The 23149-nt window shown below is 38.8% G+C and overlaps 1 protein-coding gene across 1 annotated transcript in view; it reads left to right on the forward strand.

The window, feature by feature from the left end:
* Positions 1-23149, forward strand: part of LOC110598573 (uncharacterized) — a 71277-nt gene that overhangs the window by 36315 nt on the left and 11813 nt on the right. The window lies entirely within an intron of this gene.

A 23149-nucleotide genomic window follows, 5' to 3' on the forward strand; every position in this document is an offset into this window, starting at 1 on the left:
TTTTCTTCATTTTAAAGTGTCAAACCCAGAACAATCTGTGGAAGGAATCTGCTGTTACAGCCTGCGTTTACAAGTGTGATCATTTTACTAATCAGGTAAAATGCACCACATGTTCAGTCCGACACATTTAATGATAGACACAGTAGATACTGTGTTGCATGTTAATGAAGAATTTAAAAAGGGCAGGACACGTAAATTACTATAATTACACATTTTGGCAGTTCAATGTATCCTTGTAGACTTTTTCTCTCACCCCCCTCCCCCAGATCTATAGTATTTGTGCTATTTTGAGGGATATTTTTTCCCCTATGACCATCCATATTTTGCCACTTAGTTTGATGGTAACAGTTACCATCATCATGAAGACAAAAGACCCCCATCCCCAGCACCTGGAATGCCTTCTGCCCAGTCACTGTTCTTTAGTCCTGTGTCTAAGTCTCTAGGGGCTTCACTTGGCTATACCTTCAGAAGAACTTCCAGTGATTCCACCCTCCACCATCTTATTCATTCCCAAGCTTTCTGTTCCCAACAAGTTGTTCTGGGTGTTGGTGAATTGAACTGCAGAAACTTGCATCTGGGCAGTCAGCCTTGCTATAAATTGGGGTGGGAGAGACAGGAGGAGAGAGGAGATGGCTGGGCAGATGATTCTGGCAGGGGTTGAGATAAGGCATGGTCTGGGGGAACATGTTCTGAGATCCTGAGTCACAGGACTGCAAATACTCAGTCCAGTCTCTTCCATGATGGCTGAATCTCTTGCCTAACGGGACAAAATGAAGGTTAGAGCAGGACCTTGGGATCCCTTCTGATTTACTTCTCTACAGATACCATAGGATTATTTGGGTTACACAGCAGAAGGGTGTCTTTCTAAAAAGACCCCAAATCTTATTCTGATCTTAGTATCTTTAAGTAGTAAAATGAATAGTGAATGAAGGGGCTGGGGTTGTGGCCCAGTGGTAGAGTGCTTGCCTAGCATGCATGAGGCACTGGGTTCAATTCTCAGCACCCCATAGAAATAAATAAAATAAAGATCCATCAACAACCTAGAAACATTTTAAAAAATAGTGAATGAAGCTTTTCATTTCATGATAAAAGCTTAATATGCTTCATATACAGATTTGATTGAACACTATATAAGGGTACAGTAGATTTTGTTTCAGGGCAAATGGTGATTCAAATCTGACCACATTGTTATCGAGGGCCTGCAGCTGGGGACAAAAGGGCTGCAAAATGCATTTTAAAATCAGGTATTGGTCCCTGGGACTCCCAATTAACAAGGAAAACACCACATTTTCCCCTTCCTTCAAATGCCTTAGCTTCAGGAGATGGGTCTGCTTCAGGTACCCAATATGAAGTTGTGAATGAAATGTGGAATGGTATTTCCTGCTAGAAAAAGAAACCCATGTGGTCCACTTGGCTCTAACTTTACTCCCAGAAATTTCTTCGGGTTACTTCCAAGTGCCATTTGTCTTCCATAGCTGGACCATGACAAATGAGAAACTTACCTCTCTACCTCTCAAATCTTAACTAGCTTGGGAGGAGAGAGAGAGAGAAGGAAGGAGGGGAGAGAGGAAGAGAGAGAGAAAAGAGAAGAGAGAGCAAGAAAGAGAGAGAGAAGAGAAAGAATTATTTTGTGAAGCAGATTTTCTTGAAGCAGGATCTACCCAGAATCAGAATCAAGGGTAAGGGCCAAGAATCTGTACTTTTAATAAGTACTTTCTATGATTTTTTTTTTTTTTTTTTGCACACTGGTTCAAGAAGCCCTAGTGTGGAAAGAAGACACTCCAGTTACAAAGGAATGAGGACAAATGGATGCCAGGCTTCAAGGGAAAATAAAAGCGTGAGGCTGGCAATTCCATTGTTTTGAGACTGGCACAGTATCTTTTCTGGCCAGCAGAGCTATAGATGCACCAGAACTATGAAGCTAGGTGATGACTGGTCACTCCACATGCTTTCCAGGTCACTGGGACTCATCTTTCCAACTTACACACCCTTGCCCCAGCCACCCACAAGCACAGGTTCTGGGTGTGCCACTCTACGGCTTCAGCCTTGTGTTTCCTCATAGGCCAGACAGTTGAGGTAAGTCTCTTCAAAGCTTTAGTCTTTCTGTCTTGGCTCTCAGAATCTCTGTTTCCCTAAGCTGTTGCTAGAAGAGGATTCCAATTATACCACCCAGAGTGGAGACAGCAACAAAAATATCCTGAGTGAGAGGCTCTGTCAGGTCCTTTATAGATCTTTGTAGGTAATGACTACTCTTACTCTTGAACATATCCTATCCCAAACACATACAGGCTTCTTGCTAAATTAAAAATAGGCCCTCGTCCCTTGTTAAATATAACAACTTTGATATAAAAAATAAGATACATATCAGTTTATTTTCTGTTACTATAATAAAATACCTGAGACTGGATCATTTGTAAAGAACAATTGGCTCCTGGAGACTGGTTGTTCCAAGAGCACCTGATTCTTCTGGCATCTGGTGAGGATATTCTAGTTGCATCATAACACAGTGAGAGCATCACATGGCAAGACAGAGCAAGTGAGCCAGAGAAAGTTCCTGTTCATAACAAAACCATTCCCTCAACAACCTATGAACCCATAAATGGATTAATTCATCCATAAGGACAGAGCTCTTAAGAGCCTCCCAAAGGTCCTGCCTCCAAATACCGAGTACATATGAATCTGGATACTGGATTTCCAATACATGAAAAATGAAGGATGCATTCAAACTACAGAAGTAAATGGCTTTGACAATCCTGAGTTTTAAAATAAATTCTTCATTTTGTTCTTGGAATCTAAACTATTACATTTACATGGAACTATTAAAGAGTTTGGAGTTTAAAGTTTAAAAGTCGAGGAAGTTTACCTTTTGTGCGTAAGCATTTAATAAAAACAGTTGTTAATTCTGATTTTTCTAGTTTCATATTTTGGAACAAGACTTTTCTCCCATGTTGCATGCTTTCTCTGTGGGTCTTTGAAAGTGCTCAGGGTTTGGTCCCCGTATGGCAGGGAAGGATGCCTGGTAGTGGGGGTGTTCTGATGCTGGAGAGAAGCAATGAGAACCTGTGTCCTTGAGAAAGTCCCTTTCTTTCTCTTTCTGCCTTCCATTCTCCTGCATCTTTTGGCAGAACCAAACTGGAAACCAGCTGACAAAGGAGGTTAAGAAATGTACATGCTGATTCTCAGCCCTAGTGTCCTGTGGGAAATTACTTTGATACAGTGGCTGCCTCTATGATGGGCAGATTATTCCAGAGGTCACTGACCAGGAAGACTCAAACCAAATTATGATGATCAAATCACAAAAGTTTTTGAATCTATTTAAAACATAGAGCCCGATCCAAGGAGCAGGAGTTGGGGTAGGTTGACACACTTGGGGTAGTATACAAACAGGGTGAATGGAATATACTATCTGAGTCTTGTGTTTTATTCCAGGGTAATTATGAGAACCAGAATTGAGATCAAGTAAGAGAGCAAATGGTAGATGCTTGGGGACTCATACCTATTTGCTTCATTGTGAGGTGCAAGAGCAGACAGGCCTGACCTCTGGTCTTTGTGCACTCCATCAATGTTCTGGACAGCCATCTTTTGTGTCAGCATTTCTGCGACTGAGTATATAGGCCCCAGAATGGTGTCACTAATAAGTAGACAATTTAGTAATGGCTTTCAGCTCATAGGTGGCATGATCTATACCTTGTGAGTTATTACTTTTTTTTCTACCCCTCTCTATCTGCAAGTAACACTCTAGTTTGTTTCATTTACTCTATTTTTAGATGCCTTAGAGGTTACTAATATTTTTAGTACATCTTCTGAATTCTGCCTACCTCTCACAGGTTACTTGTTTGCTTATCCCCTGTAGTTAATACATCTGAGGAGCTCTACCCATCTCACTTGCTGTCCTTGTCCCTTGTAGTGGAATTGAATACCTCACCTAATAGAACAACTCTGCATTGTACCCCAACATTATACAGAGGAATATAGAAGTGTGAGACTGGGTCTTAGAAACGCAAGGTAGGTAACTGGGAAAAAATCCAGTTTCATTTATTTTTCATACAGATAACGGTTTTTCTAGCTCCATTTGCCAAGTGGTCTCTTCCGTCACAGATGATCTGACCTAACATTCTGGTCATGTGTTGGCATTTGACATAATTGTGGGTCTGGTTCTGGGCTCTCTATCTATTGGTTAGCATACATCCCAATGCCTTTGCTATCTCCTTTACTGTGACTTTCATTAAGTCCTGATATCTGTAGGACAATTATTTCCCTCCTTAATTTTCTTTAGAAGTACCCTGTTCTTGGCTAGTCTTGGCTCTTGATTTCCCCACATACATAGCAATACTTTGATCACTGCTTATCAGATTCCTTTCCAAAATAGGCTTTTGGATTTTGACCAAAATTGCCCCACTGATTAATTTGGAGAAAACTAAATGTTTTATTCAGCAGTCATGTTGTATATCACCATTGTTTGAATCTTTATGGCAGTTTATGATTTTCCCTGTAGTGGGTTTTAGTTTATCTTTTGATAGATTTATTCCTAGGTAATTGATGTCCTCTAAGGCTACTGTAAATAGTTTCTCCTTTTTAATTTATTTTTGTTCCTGATGTATGAAAATGCAATTCATTGTTTTATATTAATCTTGTATCAAACTTGTTTGTTAAATTCTCCTATTATTTCTAATTATTTCTAGATTCTTTTCGGTTTTCTATGTAAATGATCATATCAGTGCAAGTAGTGATAATGTTATGTTTTCTTTCCAATCTTCTGCCTCTGATTTGATTTGCTGAAGTTAATGTACTGGCAAGAACATCTAGGGATGAAATATGTGGTGATTCTACACATCCTTGCCTCAGTCCAGATTTTGAAGGGTAAATTTCCAGTGTGTTTAATATTTCCACATTTGCTTATTCTTTTTTTTAAATTTTTTTTTAATATTTATTTTTTTTTTTAGTTCTCGGCGGACACAACATCTTTGTTGGTATGTGGTGCTGAGGATCGAACCCGGGTCACACGCATGCCAGGCGAGCGCGCTACCGCTCGAGCCACATCCCCAGCCCCACATTTGCTTATTCTTTAATACATGCTTTTTATGTGCTAAGGAAATTCCTTTCTATTACTAATTTGCTAAATATTTTTCTCCAATAATGAACTTATGCTGACTTTAAAAAATGCTTTCTATATAACTATTAAAATGACAAAGTTTCTCTCTTTTAAAGGTAGTACTGTGAATTACATTTATAGGTTTTCTAACATTAAATCAGTTTGAATATTTTGGATTAAACCCATCTTCATCATGGTCTATTAATTTTTATACAACATAGAATTTAATTTGCTAATGCAATCATCTTCTTATAATTTTTTTCTCACACTTAGAAATGGGCACAAGCATGTAATTTTTAAAAATCTTTTTGTTACTGTCTGGTTCTGGTATTGGAGCAATGAACTTTTTATAAAATAAGTTTGAGCATATTTCCCCACTTTTTTCTATTCTTAGGAAAAGGTTTTCTTTTGTTTTTGTACCAGGGATTGAACCCACATTGGTTAAACACCACATCCCAAGGCCATTTTTTATAATTTTTAAATTTTAAGAAAGGGTTTTGCTAAGTTGCTTAGGGCCTTGTCAAGTTGCTGGGGCTGGCTTTGAACTTGCAATTTCCCTGCTTCAGCTTCCCAAGCTGCTGGGATTACAGGCATGCCCACTGTGCCCAGCAGAAAAAGTCTTTATAAGGTGGATGGCTTCCTTTTAAAGATTTGTTAGAATCTTTTGTGTCTGATAGTTAGTGTGGAACTATTTTACAACAGTGCTTCCATTTCTGTAATTTCATAAGAATTATCAGATTATTTTTTTTTCTTCTTGGGTAAATTTTGTTATTTTCCTAGGAAACTATGTATTTATCAAATTCTTCAAATTGTGGCTGATAAAATTTCTATTTTCTTGTAACTATGTGTTTAACCCTGAGTATGCTCCCATTTTCATCCATATTATTACTTGTTTGTGAATCACTGTGTCTTAACTTTTACAAACATTTAAGTTGCAAGATTTTAAAAATTATTTATTTTAATTATATGTGAATATGCTGATATATAACTATATATTTATAACATATATAACTATATATAGGACATATATAACTACATGTACTATATATAAAACATACATAGCATATATAACTATGTATGTAGTTATATATAATTGTATACAGTTATATATAACTATATATAAAAAACTATATATATGTATACACACACAGACACACACACACACACACACACACACATATATAAAAAACTTTGAGTGAGTTGGAAATTATTCCTATGTTGTGAAAACATCCCTCTCTTGCACTTGAGTGGGTGGGACTGTTCCTTAGAAGGGCGTGAACTTGGGCTAATCAACTAGTGTAGGCGCCCAAGATAATCAATTGGCATCTTTCATAGGCCCTGGAGACATCATTAAAAACAGAAACATGATGTTCAGAAAAGAGGCCATGAGTGCAATGCCTCATGTCCCCCTTCTCCTCCAAGCATAGTCCCAGGGCTGCCACACCAGTTTTGCCTACTAAGGGATAAGCTTGTGAGTGAGAAAGATGTGGCCTTTCAGCTTAACTTGCACATAAGCCAGTTTTTCTGCGATTGCTGCAACTAGTCAGAGCTGAGGATCTGAAGCATAAGTGGAATGGAAGCATGTGCCACTCAATGCTATTTTGTTGCAGGAGAAGTAAAGAGTAAGTATAGGTGATGATATATGTTATATATTTATTATCTATAATAATTGTTCTGGATGGTTGAATTATGGGTCATTTTCACTTTCTTCCTCCCTCTTATATGCCATGCGTAAATTAGTTTGTTTGTTTGTTTGTTTATTTTTCAATAAGCATATGTTACTTTCACAAACAAAAATAATAAAGTTATTTTCATTTTGGAAAGGAAAAAGGTGTGGCAGTTAATAATTATTGTAGGAGGGGAGGGGAGGGGAGGGGGGATAGTAGAGGATGGGAAAGACAGCAGAATACAACAGTCACTAGTATGGCAATATGTAAAAACGTGGATGTGTAACCGATGTGATTCTGCAATCTGTATACGGGGTAAAAATGGGAGTTCATAACCCACTTGAATCAAATGTATGAAATATGATATGTCAAGAGCTTTGTAATGTTTTGAACAACCAATAAAAAAATAAAAAATAATAATTATTGTAGTTCTTTTCTTTGGATTTGTCAAATCCTGGGTAGTCTGTAGGAGCAGTCATGGGATAGCTGAAAGCAACTTGGTTAAAGGGTGACAATGCCAGTGAGGAGGGTGACCTGTATAAAGAGCTATACACCCTGGGGAGCAACTGCCGAGAAAGGGACTGAAATCCACTGTGTACGAATATGAGAGCATCTGTGCTTCTGGTATTGACTCTGTTGGCTCCCCTGCCATCTTTTCCAGGTTTTCAGCAAATCTTCCTGATGGTGCAGGCCTAACCCAGCATTGCTTATGAGTACTACCAAAGATCATTATGTTTCCACTAAAACCAGAATATCAAAGGGGGTTCAGGCTACCCTGGGGGTGAGGTAGAACTGATTCAAAAAAATTCCAATTTTTTGAATTTTTTTTTTTTTTATTCAGGAAAAAAAGAAATGGAACTCCTTGGCAAAATATCCTTCTTCATGTGGACATCCATTCTTCTGGTACTGTCCACAGTAGATGTAGGGAGGAGATTTCCCTGCCCAGAGCGTCCTGAAATCCTTCTTGCACCCAATGCTGTTTCCAGTTCATAGCCCAACAGGCTATAAACACCAGGCACCTAGTGGCCTTTGTCTCTGTAAACCAAATGGAGAACTTTAATGACATACATTTCATGGACGCCAAAAGAAAAGAGGATGGCTATTTTTAACTTGGGGCAGGAAAATGTGGCTGGAAAGGAAACATCTGTCTCAAACTATTCTCTGGAGCTTTATAGGGAGGTCTTCTCTAACATGTAACCATCCAAAATGAAATTAAGGTGTTTGGTCCAGTCCTGGCTCTGCAAGCAAAAGGCAAAGCATTCCTCACTTCTCGTCTGTGTTGGGGCTACCGGCTGGAACAGACCACTCAGAGGCACAACATGGGGGAAAGGCTAAAGACAGACAGATTCCTAGGAAGTTTTGGACCCCTTCTAGTTTATTATCTTCATCCAAAAATGGCTCCGCCCTCAAATTTTATAGACTCCTTAATTGGGGGCTGCCATAGGACTCAAACTGGGAGTGAGAACTCTGAGTGCCAAAGTGCTTTCCGTGGCAGTCTGACAGCTCATCTCTGAACAGAGAAGTTTTTCTTTCTTTCAGGGGCAGCAGGAAAGTTCTCTTTTCCCCCAAGACATGCCAGTTTCCTGGGTGTCTTGATGGGGGGTTGGGGCGGGGAATGGTGTGCAAAGTTCAGAAACATCTTTCTGCCTCTGCAGAAGCATTATCAATCATTCCTGGACACACAGAGCAAGGCTGGGTTCACCCATCAAAGGCTCAGGACAGTTTAAGTGGTGTGGGATGCAGATTTACAGCGAAGGCTGCTCAGGCTCTGGCCAGATCCAAGAGAGGCCTAAGTCAAAAGAGGAGGTGGAGATGAGGAGAAGCAAGACAGGGCATGTTGCTGGCGAGGAATTGCCAGTCTTTGTCTTGGAAAACTGACCAGAATATTCACAGTGTAGTTCTGTGATTTTTTTTTTCTTTTTCTCATTTTCTTTTCTTCTTTGATTCTCCCCCACCTCACCCCACCCCACCTTTTCCTGTTTTCAGCCAAAGACTGGGCCAGGAGAAGAACACTTTTTTTTTTTTTTCCAGATTGAGTAGGGAGATGCCAGGAGAAATGACAAGGAAAGAACAAGAATAAAAGAGCCCGATGGATGCACTCACTCCCTCTCTGGGTATACTCCAAGCAGAGCTGTGTCACAGCAGCAGGGCTGGAGGGTGTGAAACAGGGTTGCCAAATTGCATAAGTCTCTAAAAAGATCCATATGTCTGGGCTGCACCAAGCTGCCTAGCTCAGGGAGGGGGCCGATAACATCATCTGTTGGATAGGGGTGTGCTCTCTTCCTCTGGGGACTATTAGATGTCAGCTTAACTAGATGTTGTCAGACTCATGATGACCCAGGTTGGGAATTTGGGGTGCAAGTGTTTAGGGTGGGGAGATAGGAGGAGGGACAGGGAGCAGAGCAAATTGGAAAGATGAAGTGTGTAAGCTATAGTCTATGAAACATTGAAAAGGGAAGGAATTTGGAAACTCCAGGATATGAAGTTTTCTTTGAAAAATTTTCCCATGCCAGGATGGTTTTGGGGGAGTCATTGTGCAGATGACTGCCAGGCTATTTGCCCACTTCGTGGGAAGTCTGGACTCCTCATTCCCACAATTAGCTCTCCAGAGCCAGTGAAGACTCACCCTCTTCCCCCTCACATCTTTAAGCTCCAGAATGTAGCTTCCTCTGGTGTGGAGGGTAGCAGATGGTGCACAGCTGTGGGACACATCTGGTCTTGCAGGGATCAGAAGACGACACGGGGACCAGTTGAAATCTTAATGGTTACCCTGGAGGCCTGTCTCCAAAAATTTGGGGTGGTGTCCCTGACACTCTACCCAGATCCCATCTTGGGCAGATTTCGTGTTTTTCCTTAGTCCCCTATGCTCTTCTCCTTTCCAGCTTCAACTGGATTAGAAGGAGATGATTTTGTGAGAGTATCCAGACAGCTGCTTCCCAGATGTGTGTTTTCCCCAGAGATGGCCATATCCAAACTGGGGGGCTTCGGCAGAATTGGGGGACAATAGGGACAGGGTCTGGGAGGTTTCTCTGAGGATATATATGGACCTAGGAGAATAAGCACAGTGCCTATCTGAAGATATGGTAAAAAGTGGAGAAGGATTGGGAAGGTCCCGGAATGTTCTCAATTCTCTGTTCCAAAACTCTGCATCCAAATACATGACTGCTACATTGCCAGATGGCCTCAGTGTGTGTGTGTGTGTGTGTATGTGTGTGTGTGTGTGTGTGTACACTTGGCAAGTAGAACAGAACCTTCTCTAGGGAGGTCTTGAACCCAGCACTCCTCTGTCTCTCCATTGCTACTGTATTTCTCACCTGGAATACCACTGACTTCTAATCTGGTCTCCCTGGGATCCTTCTTGAGTTTCTCCTACTCATTCTTCACGAAACAGGCAGATAAATGTATTTAAAATTAAAACCAGGCCATTTCATTCCCCTGCTGAAAACCCTTCAATAACTTCTGTTTCCTCTACAATAAAATCCAAAGTCTGCACCACGACCCCTAAGACCTGAAGGGGCTCAACTCCAACTTGCCTCTAATATCATCTCATAGTCTCTTCATCACACTGGCTGCTTCCAGTTCCTAAAACTTGCCAAGTTCTTTTCCAGCCCTAATTCTTTATCCAAGCTTTCCCTTGGCCTAACTTCTCCTCCCTGCCCACTTTCTGCAAACTGGCTCCTCATGATCTTTTTGCCTTCCCTGACCACCAGTGGAGAACACACTCCCACCATTCCTTGCCATTTTCCCCAGAACTCCCTTTCAAAAACTCCTTCCTGGGCCTTATCAGTACATACCTTTATTTCATTTATTTATTTTTTATGTGGATCGAACCCAGGGCCTCACATGCGCTAGGCGAGTGCTCTACGCTGAGCCACAACCCTTCTCTATGGATTGTAAACATCAACATGGAGGTAGAAACCAGGTAGATTTTGTGCCCTGGAGCAGTGTGGGTAAAAACAGGCAATCTCAATAGTCGTTCAAACAATGAATAAACTTCATTTTCTTTCTTTCTGTCTTTTTTTGGGGGGTAGGGGGGATTGAACCCAAGGCCTTGTACATGCGAGGCAAGCACTCTACCAACTGAGCTGTATCCCTAGCCTCCATTTACTTTTGAGTATTCTCTACTCTATGGTTTGCCATACATATATTTTATTCACACATTAGTAAAATTTGCTATTATTGTTAAGAACTGAGGGAACTGGCATATACTATTGTGTCTCTTGCATGAAAGCCAGGTCTTTTTTATGCCTCAAGAGAAGAAAAATGTAGAGAAAGAAGAAATTCCTTTCCATGGAGGCCTGAATGCTCATTCACCTTACTGAGGACCTATGAAAATGTCACACAGGGCCCTTGTTCTCTAATTGGCATTTGGAAACCCAAGCCCAACCTTTACAGCTGTACAACCTGTTCCCCAGTCTGGCATTGGTGGAGCCCTGAATGAGGCTCTGAACATCCGTGGGCACCTGGGTAAATCATTTCCCCTCTGCAGTGCCCAGTGCTAGCGTGTGTTTGGTGACACAGGGCTCTCTGAAGGAACCAAGATGGTTGCTAAGACCCCTTCTGCCTCTCACTACACCCACAACCTGATGTAGAAGAGGAAGACAGAGCCATGCTTCCACTGAGGGGACTGAGAGGGACATATCCAAGCCACAAGCGGCTGCTGGCTGGGGGAGTGGGGTGGTCATTTCCTTATATGAGAAACAGCCCAGGGGGAGAGGGGAAGCAGCCAGAGTGGGTGGCCAATTCCTGTCTCTGACCCTTGGGGCAGCGCCTGCAGCTCCTGCCAGGCTCCCACACCTTGGCTAAGAATAGCTCAGCTCTTTCCTGCTGGCCTTCAGTCCTCCGGAGCCCAGAGGAAAGCGAACCGGACTGTCTAACCTCAGGCTGGGCCGTCCCTTCCGGCGATTCTCTCCTCCGCTCTGGGGATCAAAGGGCCGCCAGGGATTTCAGTTCTGGTTTCTGACGCTACCACCTAATAATAGTGGTGTACAGGGAAGGGTGGTATCCAGGCCATCTTCGGAAGGGTGGGAAGCTGGAAGCCTTGAACCTGAACTCTCAATGCCGAGGGTTGAGAGGATGTGTGTCTGGGACAGAGAAAGGTGCCAGGGAAGCTTCAGGTAAGCTAAGGTTAGAGGAGGGAACGTCACACTATGAGCCTGAAGGGAAAGAAGCTCCCAGTTCTGAGTCAGACCAAGACAAGGCCTGGGCATCTGCATAGATACCCAACTGCACAGCCAGCTTGGGAGCAGCCAACCTGGAGAACTCCTGGAGAAACAACCCAGTGTAGACAGTTTGGTGCAGTGTAGACAGTTTGGTGGTCCAGAAAGCAGATCCCTGCATGAGGTAGTGGCTCCATTCTGGCTCCTGAGATGACTTCAGGACAATCCATAGACTATATAATTTATCATCCAAACAGGGCCACTTTTGATAGTGAAAGCAAGCTTTGTTAATAGCCGTGCCAGAACAGCAAGCACAAATGGGGTCTATTCCAGGAGAAACTAAGACTTCTGGTTGCTTTAACCATGACCCATGCTGAGCGTCCGTGTTCTGGTTTCCATAGATAACTCAATAAGAACATATGAAATGCAATAGATGAAAAAAAAATAGAAATTGAGGCACCACAGAAATCTGGGGAGTATGAACAAGCTTCCCTGTTTTTCATGGGTCCTGTCCCTTCTACATAAATTGACTGCAAAGAAGTTAATTATAGAACTCAGAGGAGTGGCACAGCTGAGAAAGAAAGGAGACCTGTCACAGGAAGTTTCATTGCTGAGCCTGGGTGGGGGGCCGCCTGGATGGAGAGATAAGCTGAGCTCACAGCAGCAGTGCTGGTCCCTGCTTCTCTGCAGTTGAAATCCTGGGCCTGTAGCAAGCCCCATAGAGAACCCCTGCACCCATTCAATGGCAAAATAATTTCACCACCCCAGTTAACCATGAACAATTTCTGCAACTCACTTGAACAAACAGGTCAGGTGTACCTGCATTAAGAAGCATGGAAGGAGCTGGAACTACGCTATGTGTCAGAATCCATGTCAATTTCTGGGGCTGTAAAAACAAACAAGACCATATTCCCGCCTCTTCAGGAACTCACAGTCTAGCCGAGGAGACGGAGTGCTAAGTAATTTGTGAAGCAATGAAACAATGATGCTTTGATGGAGAAACTTGTTCCAGAGCCTCTTTTTCAGAGCCGAAGACTCTCCTAAGCTTCCTGTTAGTACATGACATTTGTCCAGATAGCAACACATTTGCTAATGTGGTGAAATTTACTGAGCAGCACTATGGAACATTTGTGAGGATCATAGGCTTTGGAGTTACTCAGGCCTGCATTTGAATTCAAGCTCTTGTAACTCACAAATTGCATACTCCTCAGCAAGTTTCTTAATGCTTCAGGATCTCTTAATCTATAAAAGGTAGATCGCCCATAGCATCTACTTCATCTAAATTCATTCATATGAATGAATCACCCAGGCATTTTGTTGAAATATACATTTGATTCAGTAGATCTGGTCTAGGGCTCAGGTTCTATATTTTTTAAAAGTTCCCAGTCAATGCTGATGCTGCTTCTCTGAGGACCACACTTTGGGCAGCAAGGACATCTAATGTTGAAAGATCAAATAAGTGCTGAGCACAGAGCTGACAAATGATAACTTAAGTGCTCAATAAATGTACCCTCTTACGATCCAGATGTAATATGAGCATGTTCATGTATCTTCATTTAAATATCTCCCCGTGTATTACTTATTAACATAATTTAAAAGAAAATTTCTTAAGCCAGGGAAATACTCCCTGTCAGAGCTTTTGGGTACCACATGGGGCCAGTCCTTTCTACTGTCCATGACATTGGGATAATACCAGAAGAGGAGAATGAAAGATTTAGAAAGGGCTTCTAATGTCCTACAGTTCAATGGCAAATTTACCACCCTTGAAACCCCTGGACAGAAGAGTGGGGGACTCCTGCTGAACTGTCCCAACTCTCCCGGAGGGCATCACTCCCAGACTCAGGAAGTACCAACAGTAAAGTACCAAATAAGAAGAACATGACGAATATCTTTAGATATTTCTGTAAGCTTTGATGATTCAAAAACATGGCCCCTAATTAGTTGACACCCCTAAGAGGCAGACTCTAGGTCCCTTTGTCTTCAACCTGAGACAGCTTGTGACTGCTTCAACCACTCAAGTGTGACACTGTAACAGTGCTGCTGTGTAATTTCTGAGACTAGATCTGAAAAGGCCCTGTAATTCTTCCTGTTTTCCCTTGGAATGCTTGATCTCCTGATGTGCTCCTTCTTTGGGAACCCAGCTGCCACATGCCTTATGGAGAGGTCCCATTTAGATGCCCTGGTTGACAGCTCCGCTGTCAGTCATCTCAGCTCAGGGTGCAGGCATAGAGACGAAAGGGCCTCCACATGATTTCACCTCCCAGTTGCTCAATTCATCCCAGCTACTCAGTTTACCCAGGTGAAGCTCAACAGGGGGAAGCCAATACAAGCTCTTCATGCTATGGCCTGACCCCCCCAGATCATGAATAGAATGAAATGTTTCCTATTTTATGCCAATAAGTTTCTGGAGAGATGTGTCATTCAGGAATAAATAATTCTTTCATAAGCAATTCTTTCTTGGCATGAGAATATATAGATCTGAGGTTTCAAAATTAAAGTTTGTTTATCTTAAAACTTTACAAATATTACGTATTATTTATTAGAGAATTAATTATCTATTGTTTTTAAAGTAAATATCAGATTTTGAAGTTCTGTGATTAATTATGACATCATTAGAAGAGAAGGAGTCAATGGTGGGGGGAAAATCAGGCTTTGGAATTGAACAAACCTGATTTTGATTTTCAGCTTTAAAATTAACTAGTTTTGTGATCTCAGGCAAATAAGTTTATTTTTCTATATTTCAGTTTTCTAATGAAGTGAATGGTATGATAATACCTACTGCAGAGAGACTGTGGGGGATTTTAAATAAAATGATTATAGGACATAAGCAATAGTTGTTTTTACTATTATTTCCAAAATGGTCTTTTGAGGAAAATGTGCACAAGTAATTATAAGAGCATGCATGAAGGGAACTGAAGCAACTTAGACCGGGCAGACAGAAAGATTTTTGAAAGACCTACACACTAAATTTTAAAATGAGTAAGAATAACTAGATAGTCTCATATTTTAGAACCTCAAAAATTTCCAAGAATTTTGGGGGCACATCTGTAGAAAAAAAAAGACTTTTAAAACAGCAATATCACCTGGTGTGGTGGCATACACCTATAATCCCAGTGGCTAGGGAGGCTAAGGCAGGAAGATAGAGAATTCAAAGTCAGCCTTAGCAACTTAGCAAGGCTCTAAGTAACTCAGAGAGACCCTGTCTCTAAATAAAATATAAAAAAGGGCTGGGGTTGTAGCCCAATGGTTCAGCACCCCTGGGTTCAAACCCCAGTACTGAATAATAAATAAATAATAAATAAACAAACAAACAAACAGCAATATTTGTATTTAAATTTGAAGGCAAATAACAGCCAAAACAATCTTGAAAAAAAACAAAGTTGGAGACCTTATGCTTTTATATATCAAAATCTGTTGTAGAGATACAGTAATTAAGGTGGTGGGTTTTGAAGCCAGGACAGATAAACTGACACATGGGGTAAAATAGGCTTTGGAAACACACGACATGTATTATAACTAATTCATTACAAAAATGACAACGCAGAGGCTATGAAGAATTCAGAAGAGGAATAGAAAGGTATGGAAATAACATGAAGAGTTATCACGAAAAACAAGAGATGGAATTGCTTCAAGAAGGGAGTGATCAACAATGTCAGGCATAGCAGATGTCCATGAAGCTGAAAAAATTTCTTCAAATTGGACTTTCAGTGGGATTGTGGATACTTTGGGATGTGCTCTTTGGGTAAGGTAGACAGGAGCCAGATTATTGTGGTTTGCAAAATAAGTGGAAAGGATAGGAAATGTAGGACACACTAGAAGTGAAGGGCAGAAGTTCCTTATTTATACATTAAGAATAGCAGAGACTTGAGTATGTTTATAAACTGAGGAGAAGATGAAAGTGAAGAGAAAAAGAAAATTCACTTCACTTGAGATCTGTAAAATTACTAGTCCAGAGGAAATTCATTATATTCCAGGAGAGAAATAAAGACTGAGTCAAGAATAACAGGTGGTGCAAGGCTGTAATCCCAGTGGGTTGGGGAGGCTGAAGCAGGAGGATCACAAGTTCAAAGCCAGCCTCAGCAAAAGCAAGGCACTAAGCAACTAAGCAACCCTGTATCTAAATAAAATACAAAAATAGGGCTGGGGATGTGGCTCAGTGGTTGAGTGCTCCTGAGTTCAATTCTTGTTATCCCGCCAACGCCCCGCCGCCCAAAAAAGAATGACAGATGGCTTAACTGTAATTGATGAGTCTTTAAATGTCTCCAGAAACAATTATAATAACATTTTAGTTAAAATGGCCTCAATTCTTGGACATTCTCATTTATATATCAAAGGTCTTTTAGCTGCCTAAAAATGTAATATCTCAGGCATGAAAAAGGCTATAAAGAGCAATGTAAGGAACTTATGAACCCTGTGCTCACTTTAAAAACACAAGGTTGCCAATACAAGGAAAGACTCCTGTGTTCCCCGTTTCTGTTCCTTATTCTTCCCTTTCCCTCTTCCTCCAAATGTAATCACTTCCCTTGGTGCTTATTATTCCTGAGCATTTTTTATACTTATTATACATTTGTACATATCTTTTTAAAAAATATTTTTGTTGTAGATGTATAAAATACCTCTATTTTTATTTATTCATTATTATGTGGTGCTGAGGATGGAATCCAGTGCCTCACGTATGCCAGACAAGTGCCATACCACTGGGCCACAACCCCAGCCCCATTTGTACATATCTTTAAGTGACAGACATTGTTTTACATATTTGCATATTTTAAATAAATGGAACTACATAAATGGCATTGCAAGTTGCATTGTGTGATTTGGTTTTAGTCCTCAATAGTTTTGTGAGATTTATGTGTGTTGACAAAGGCAACTATAGTTGATTAATTTTTAGTGATGGTATTATGTTATGTGGATAGACATATTGTAATTTATCCTCTATTGATATTTTCAGTTTTTTCCAATTATAAACACTGACACATGAACATTTCTGAGCTTGTTTCCTTGTATACATGTGTAATAAACTATTTATGGTGAATACATACTGAGGGATATAATTGCCAGGTTGGTGAGAAATGAAAATGCTCAACTTTGGTAGAGCTAAATTGACAAATTTGTTCCTCATTGTGATAGTTTCTATTTATTGATTATGGAAAAGTTTCAGCTCCTATCTCTTAAATATTTCCTCTGCTTTATATGCTCTGTTCTTTCTTTATGGATCTCTGAGTAAATGCTTATCAAAATTTCTCAATGTAATCTCTCAGTTTTCTTAACTTAATATATATTTCTCTTGAATAGATATTTGAATATCTGAGCTGCATTTTAGAAATTTCTTCATTTCTATTTTCCTATTTACTGATTCCTCCTTGAGTTGCAGCTTATCTTATTTTATATATATATATATATATATATATATATATATATATATATATATATATATATATATAACCTTTTTTATTTGGGTATGACAGCTGAATGCATTACAATTCTTATTACACATAAAGAACACAGTTTTTCATTTCTCTGGTTGTCTACATAGTATATTCACACCAATTTGTGCCTTCATACCTATACTTTGGATAATATGGATAATAATGATTATCACATTCCACTATCATTTCTAACCTCATGTCCCCTCCCTTCCCCTCTAACCCCTCTGCCCTATCTTGAGTTCATCTATTCCTCCCATGCTCCCGCTCCCTATCCCACTATGAATCAGCCTCCTTATATCAAAGAAAACATTCAGCATTTGGTTTTTTGGGATTAGCTTACTTCACTTAGCATTATCTTCTCTAACTCCATCCATTTACCTGCAAATGTCATGATTTTATTCTCTTTTATTGCTGAGTAATATTTCATTGTGTATATATGCCACATTTCTTTTTTATCCATTCATCTATTGAAGGGCATCTAGGTTGGTGCCACAGTTTAGCTATTGTAAATTGTGCTGCTATAAACATCGATGTGGCTGTGTCCCTACAGTATGCTGTTTTTAAGTCTTTTGGGTATAGACTGGAAATTCATAGGCAACAAAATAAAATTAAACCCCTCTCTCTCACCAGGCACAAAACTCAACTCAAAATGGATTAAGGATTTAGGAATATAACCAGAGACCCTGTGTCTAATAGAAGAAAATGTAGGCCCTAATCTCCATCATGTGGGATTAGGCCCCAACTTCCTTAATAAGACTCCTATGGTGCCAAAATTAAAATTAAGAATTAATAAATGGGATGGACTCAAACTAAGAAGTTGCTTCTAAGCAAAAAGAAACAATGTGTGAGGTGAATAGAGAGCCTACATCTTGGAAGTAAATCTTTACTCTTTACACATCAGATAGAGCACTAATCTCTAGGGTATACAAAGAACTCAAAAAGCTAAACACTAAAAAAAAAAAAAAAAACAAACAAACAAAAAAACCAAAAACAAATAATCCAATCAATAAATGGGCCAAGAACCTGAAGAGACACTTCTCAAAAGATGATGTACAATTAATCAACAAATACATGAAAAAATGTTGATTATCACTAGCAATTAGAGAAATGCAAATCAAAACCACTCTAAGATTTCATCTCACTTCAGTCAGAATGGCAGCTATTATGCATACAAACAACAATAAGTGCTGGAAAGGATGTGGGGAAAAAGGTTCACTCATACACTGTTGGTGGGACTGCAAATTGGTGCAGCCAATATGGAAAGCAGTATGGAGATCTCTTAGAAAATTGAGAATGGAACCACTATTTGACCCAGCTGTGGCTCTCCTTGGTCTATACCCAAAGGACTTATCCTATATATTTAATTTTATTTCTTTATTTTTATTATAAAAATACATCCCATGTATAGAATCATTGAATTTTTGAGATTTTTAAATCTTCAGAATTTTTTATAATATGTTATAATCTTCTTCCATCCTGTCACTTGTCCTTTTTTAAGAAGATTTTTTTGTTATATAGAAGTTTTAAATTGTAATGTAGTTAAATTTATCATAAATCTTTTCCTTTATGATTTGTGCCTTTTTATCTTACATAAAAAAGTTCTGCTGGGTGCCTGGTGCATGACCATAATCTCAGAGACTCCAGAGGCTGAGGCAGGAGAATTGGAAGTTCAGGTAACTTAGTGAGGCCCTGAGCAACTTAGTGAGACCTTGTATCAAGATTTAAAAAAAATGTGTGTGTTGGTGGGTAGGGGGCGGTGCCTGGGGAAGTGGCTCAATGGTTAAGCACCTCTGGGTTCAATCCCCTATACCCCCCCTACAGAAAGATCTTCCCTATGTAATAGTCTTAAAGAAATCTTACTATAATTTTACCAAAGACCTAAGTTTTGCTTTTTCACATTTTCCATTTGGAATTAATATTGATATTGTCCAGATGGGATTCTGTATTATTATTTTACACTATGCTAACTGAGCCAGCTCTAATTAGTTATCTTTTCCATATCAATATTTATCATTTCAATCCTAGATTTTCCATTTATATGAACATATTTCTGAGTGTTCTAGTCTATCCCCTTCAATTAAGTTTCTATTATGTGCCAATATCTATTTTAATTACTGTAATTTCCACATAAATTTTGGTATATAGATGTAGGGCTTTTTCCTTAAAAAAAAACACTTGACTATTATTGAATTTTAAGACTTCCAAATAAAGTTTGGAATCTGTACTCAGAAAAAGCACTCTGAATATTTTTATTATAATAATGGTAAATATAAAGATCTAATTGAGGATACTTGAGAGTTTTATAATATTGTCTATCTTTCCACGAACATCAAAAACTAATTCTTTTTTATGCCTCAATAAATTTTAATAACTTTCCATACAAAATCATACTTTTGGATTCATTCCTGAGTAACTAATTCTTATTGTTACCAATGATATTTAAATAATTTGTTGTATTGTGTAAGTAATAAATCAATATTTGTACATTGTTTTTACATTTAGCAACATTGAGCTTAGGTTACTTTTTGATACAAACAGTCATATCAATTGTGAAAATAAGTTTTACCTTCTTCACATTTCTTCTTTTTCTTTCCTTGCTGCACTGGCCAGACAGGAAGTCTTTTTTTTTTTTTGCTCTGGTTCCTGATTTTAAAGGAAATACTCCTGACATTTGTCCAGGAAGAATAATTTTCTCTAAGTTTAGACCAATGGTTCACAAACTTCAGGGTATGTCAGAATTACCCAGAGCAATCATACATTGCTGGGCTCCATCCCAAGCATTTCTGATTCTGTAATTTGGGGTAGGATTTGAGAATTTTTATTTCTCAAATAAAAATCATCCCTGGTGATGCTGATCCTGTTGGTCCATTTTAAGAATCACTGGTTTAGATATCATTTTTGTCAGATATTACTATTTTCAATCCTCTGGTGTGTTCTTTCCCTCCTTCTCTGTAATAGAACCCAATCTTTAATTGAGAATAGTGTAGCCCAGGGAAAAGACTTTAGTCCCCAGACCCCCTTAGAGTTAGCTGTAGCCACATGACTACAAAAATTTGTGCAAAAAAATTGAAGCCACGTCTTGTATATGATGTCTGGGAAGATTCCTTGAAAAGGAAGTGTTTAGGTGATGTATTGCTGTGAAAGAAAACACAAACTTAGTGACTCAAAGCAAACATTTTTACCTTGCTCACAATTTCAAAGGTCAGGAATTCAGGAAGGATTTGACCAGGTGTTTCATCTGATCCACAGTGTCACTGGGGTATCTTAGGCTGAACATCCACTTCCAAGATGGCATTTTTATTGATATGGCATCTGTGCTCTTGGCTTCTCTTCTTATGGTCTCCCTTCTCTCAGCGTCTTTTTGTATAGTGGGGGCTTCTCAGAACATGGTGGTCTCAGCACACTCACATTGAGACTGGCTGTAAAAAGATAGGAAGTGTGGCTGCCTAGAAATGGCATAGTGATATTCCTGCCATATTCTGTTGGTCAAAGCAGTAATAGGATCTTTCCATATTCAAGGGGATGAAGAAATAACCATTCTCGTGGGAGAAGGAAAAGGTCACATTGCAATGGAGCATCCGGGATGGGAGAGATTTCTGTGGCAATGCAATGGCTGAATTATAATGTTCACATTGGACTGTGAAGTTGAAGCTTAGCACTGAGGACAAAGCAGAGAGAAGCCTGAGTTATTGATGATACCATAGAGCCACCATATCACCGCTGCTGTTTATCTTTCAATGTTCTCTGTATGAGGGAGAAATGATGGTCCCTTTTGATAATTGAGGGGTTTCTGTTATGTGCAAGTGATCTTAATCCTAATAAGTAAGTCATTAAGTTAAGGAAATTCATGTCTCTCTTTAACATGAACCACTGTTTACCTTTATTAAATTATTTCCCTTATATAGTGCAGTGATCATATTGTTTTTCTTTAGTTTGCTAGTATATCTAAAAGGAAGTTCATGGATTTCTCTCTCTCCCTCCTTCTCTCTCTCTCTCTCTCTCTCTCTCTCTCTCTCTCTCTCTGTGTGTGTGTGTGTGTGTGTGTGTGAGAGAGAGAGAGAGAGAGAGAGAGAGAGAGAGAGAGAGAGAGAGAGAGAGAGATGGAAAGAGAGAGAGGGAGGGAGAGGAAGAGGGGAGAGAGTTTTAATACATTGCCGTTTTGAATATTTTAGATTGTCTTGAACTTTGCACTTTCTATTTACTAATGGGTTGATACGATTTTTCTCTTACTGTACTGGTACATACTTTTGCTTTAAAATCATATAAGCCTGGTAACAGAAGTCAGCAAGTGTTTTTTCTTCATCTATTATCTGGAAGTGTTTGCATAATATTAGATTTATTTGTTCCTTGATTGTTTTATGGAATTCACTTCTAAAATTTCCGAGTCTTAGGTGAGAGCATATATTTGTGTAAAATTTTAACTGCTCAATTTATTTAATAGTCTGAGTATGTGCAGATTTTCTATTTTTACTTGAGTGGGTTTGGATAATACTTGTCCTTTGATTTTAAAAAGGTGCACAATTATTTATACCAGTCTAATATTTTAACTTATTGTCTTTACTGTTATGAATGATTTTTAAATTCTAATGTTCATTTCTTTTTTTTTTTAATTAATTCTTCTTGGTTTCTTTCTACTGAATTTGCCTGAAAAATCTTTCTTCATCCTGTTTTTACATTTCTGCACCCTTAGATGTATCCTGTGTCCTTACATCTAAGATGTGTCCTTTGTAGAAAATGTAAAGTTAAATTTTCCAAAATCCATTTTAATGTCTTGACCTTATATTTGTTAATTTTTAGTCTAATTACATTTAGTATATTCATTTGTTTATTTAGATTTTTTTCATTATCTTATTGTATGTTTTCTCTTTGTGTCACTTTTCTATTATTTTTTTCATTTTATTAGATTGGCCATTTTTCTCACTTCAATTTTTTTTTCTCTTATACAATCTTGAAAGTTTAACGTTCTATTTTAATTATTTCAAAGGTTAAGCTTAAAATTAAAGCAGGTATATTAATTTTAATGAAGGTGAAAGTATCTCCATTCCTCTCAAATACTCAAGTCTTTCCTCTTTTGTCTTACATGGGATGTTATTATATTTCATTGATTTAATTCTGTGTCATTAACATCCATTCATTCAGTGAATGGTCATTAAGTATTTGCTATGTGCCAATCCTGTGCCAGTACCACAAGATACAACTATAAACAAAATGAATTCTTAATCTACACTTTTAAACAAGAGCTCTAGGGGAGATTTTTTTTTTTTTTTTTTTGGTGTCTATCGTACTCCAGCCCCAAAGTCCAGGCAGAAACAGAAAAATTCCTTTGAAATTTATCTTTATATATAAACTGGTAGAAACAAACCAAATTGCATGTGTGTCTGCACATACAGACACATATATCTCCATGGTTTAAGAACTCCTATTTTTTTACAGAAGTTTTATCAAAAACAAAAGGAACAAAAACACTCAGCCACATTTCTCTTTAGTTAATTCTCTTGGTATTTACCTGCATATTTCTAAATAACATGTTTACATTGCTTTCTTTTTCTTTTCTTTCTTTCTGACTTTTCATTATAGTTGTTTACACATAAATTCTCTGGGTTGGCAGATGTAATTTAGCTGTTTTTTAATTCACCTCTCTCCTTATACCGTTCAGTCTTATCCTACAAGATTAATGCCAGAAAAGACAATAAGTGGTTTGTTTTCCATAGATACAACATAATATTAACCTGTATAACCTCTATTCTGCATTTATTACTTTATAGCAATACAAACTCTATTTATAAGTGAAGCAAGTAACTT

This window comes from Ictidomys tridecemlineatus, chromosome 10 (genome assembly GCF_052094955.1).
Source record: "Ictidomys tridecemlineatus isolate mIctTri1 chromosome 10, mIctTri1.hap1, whole genome shotgun sequence".
NCBI classification, from domain to species: Eukaryota; Metazoa; Chordata; class Mammalia; order Rodentia; family Sciuridae; genus Ictidomys; species Ictidomys tridecemlineatus.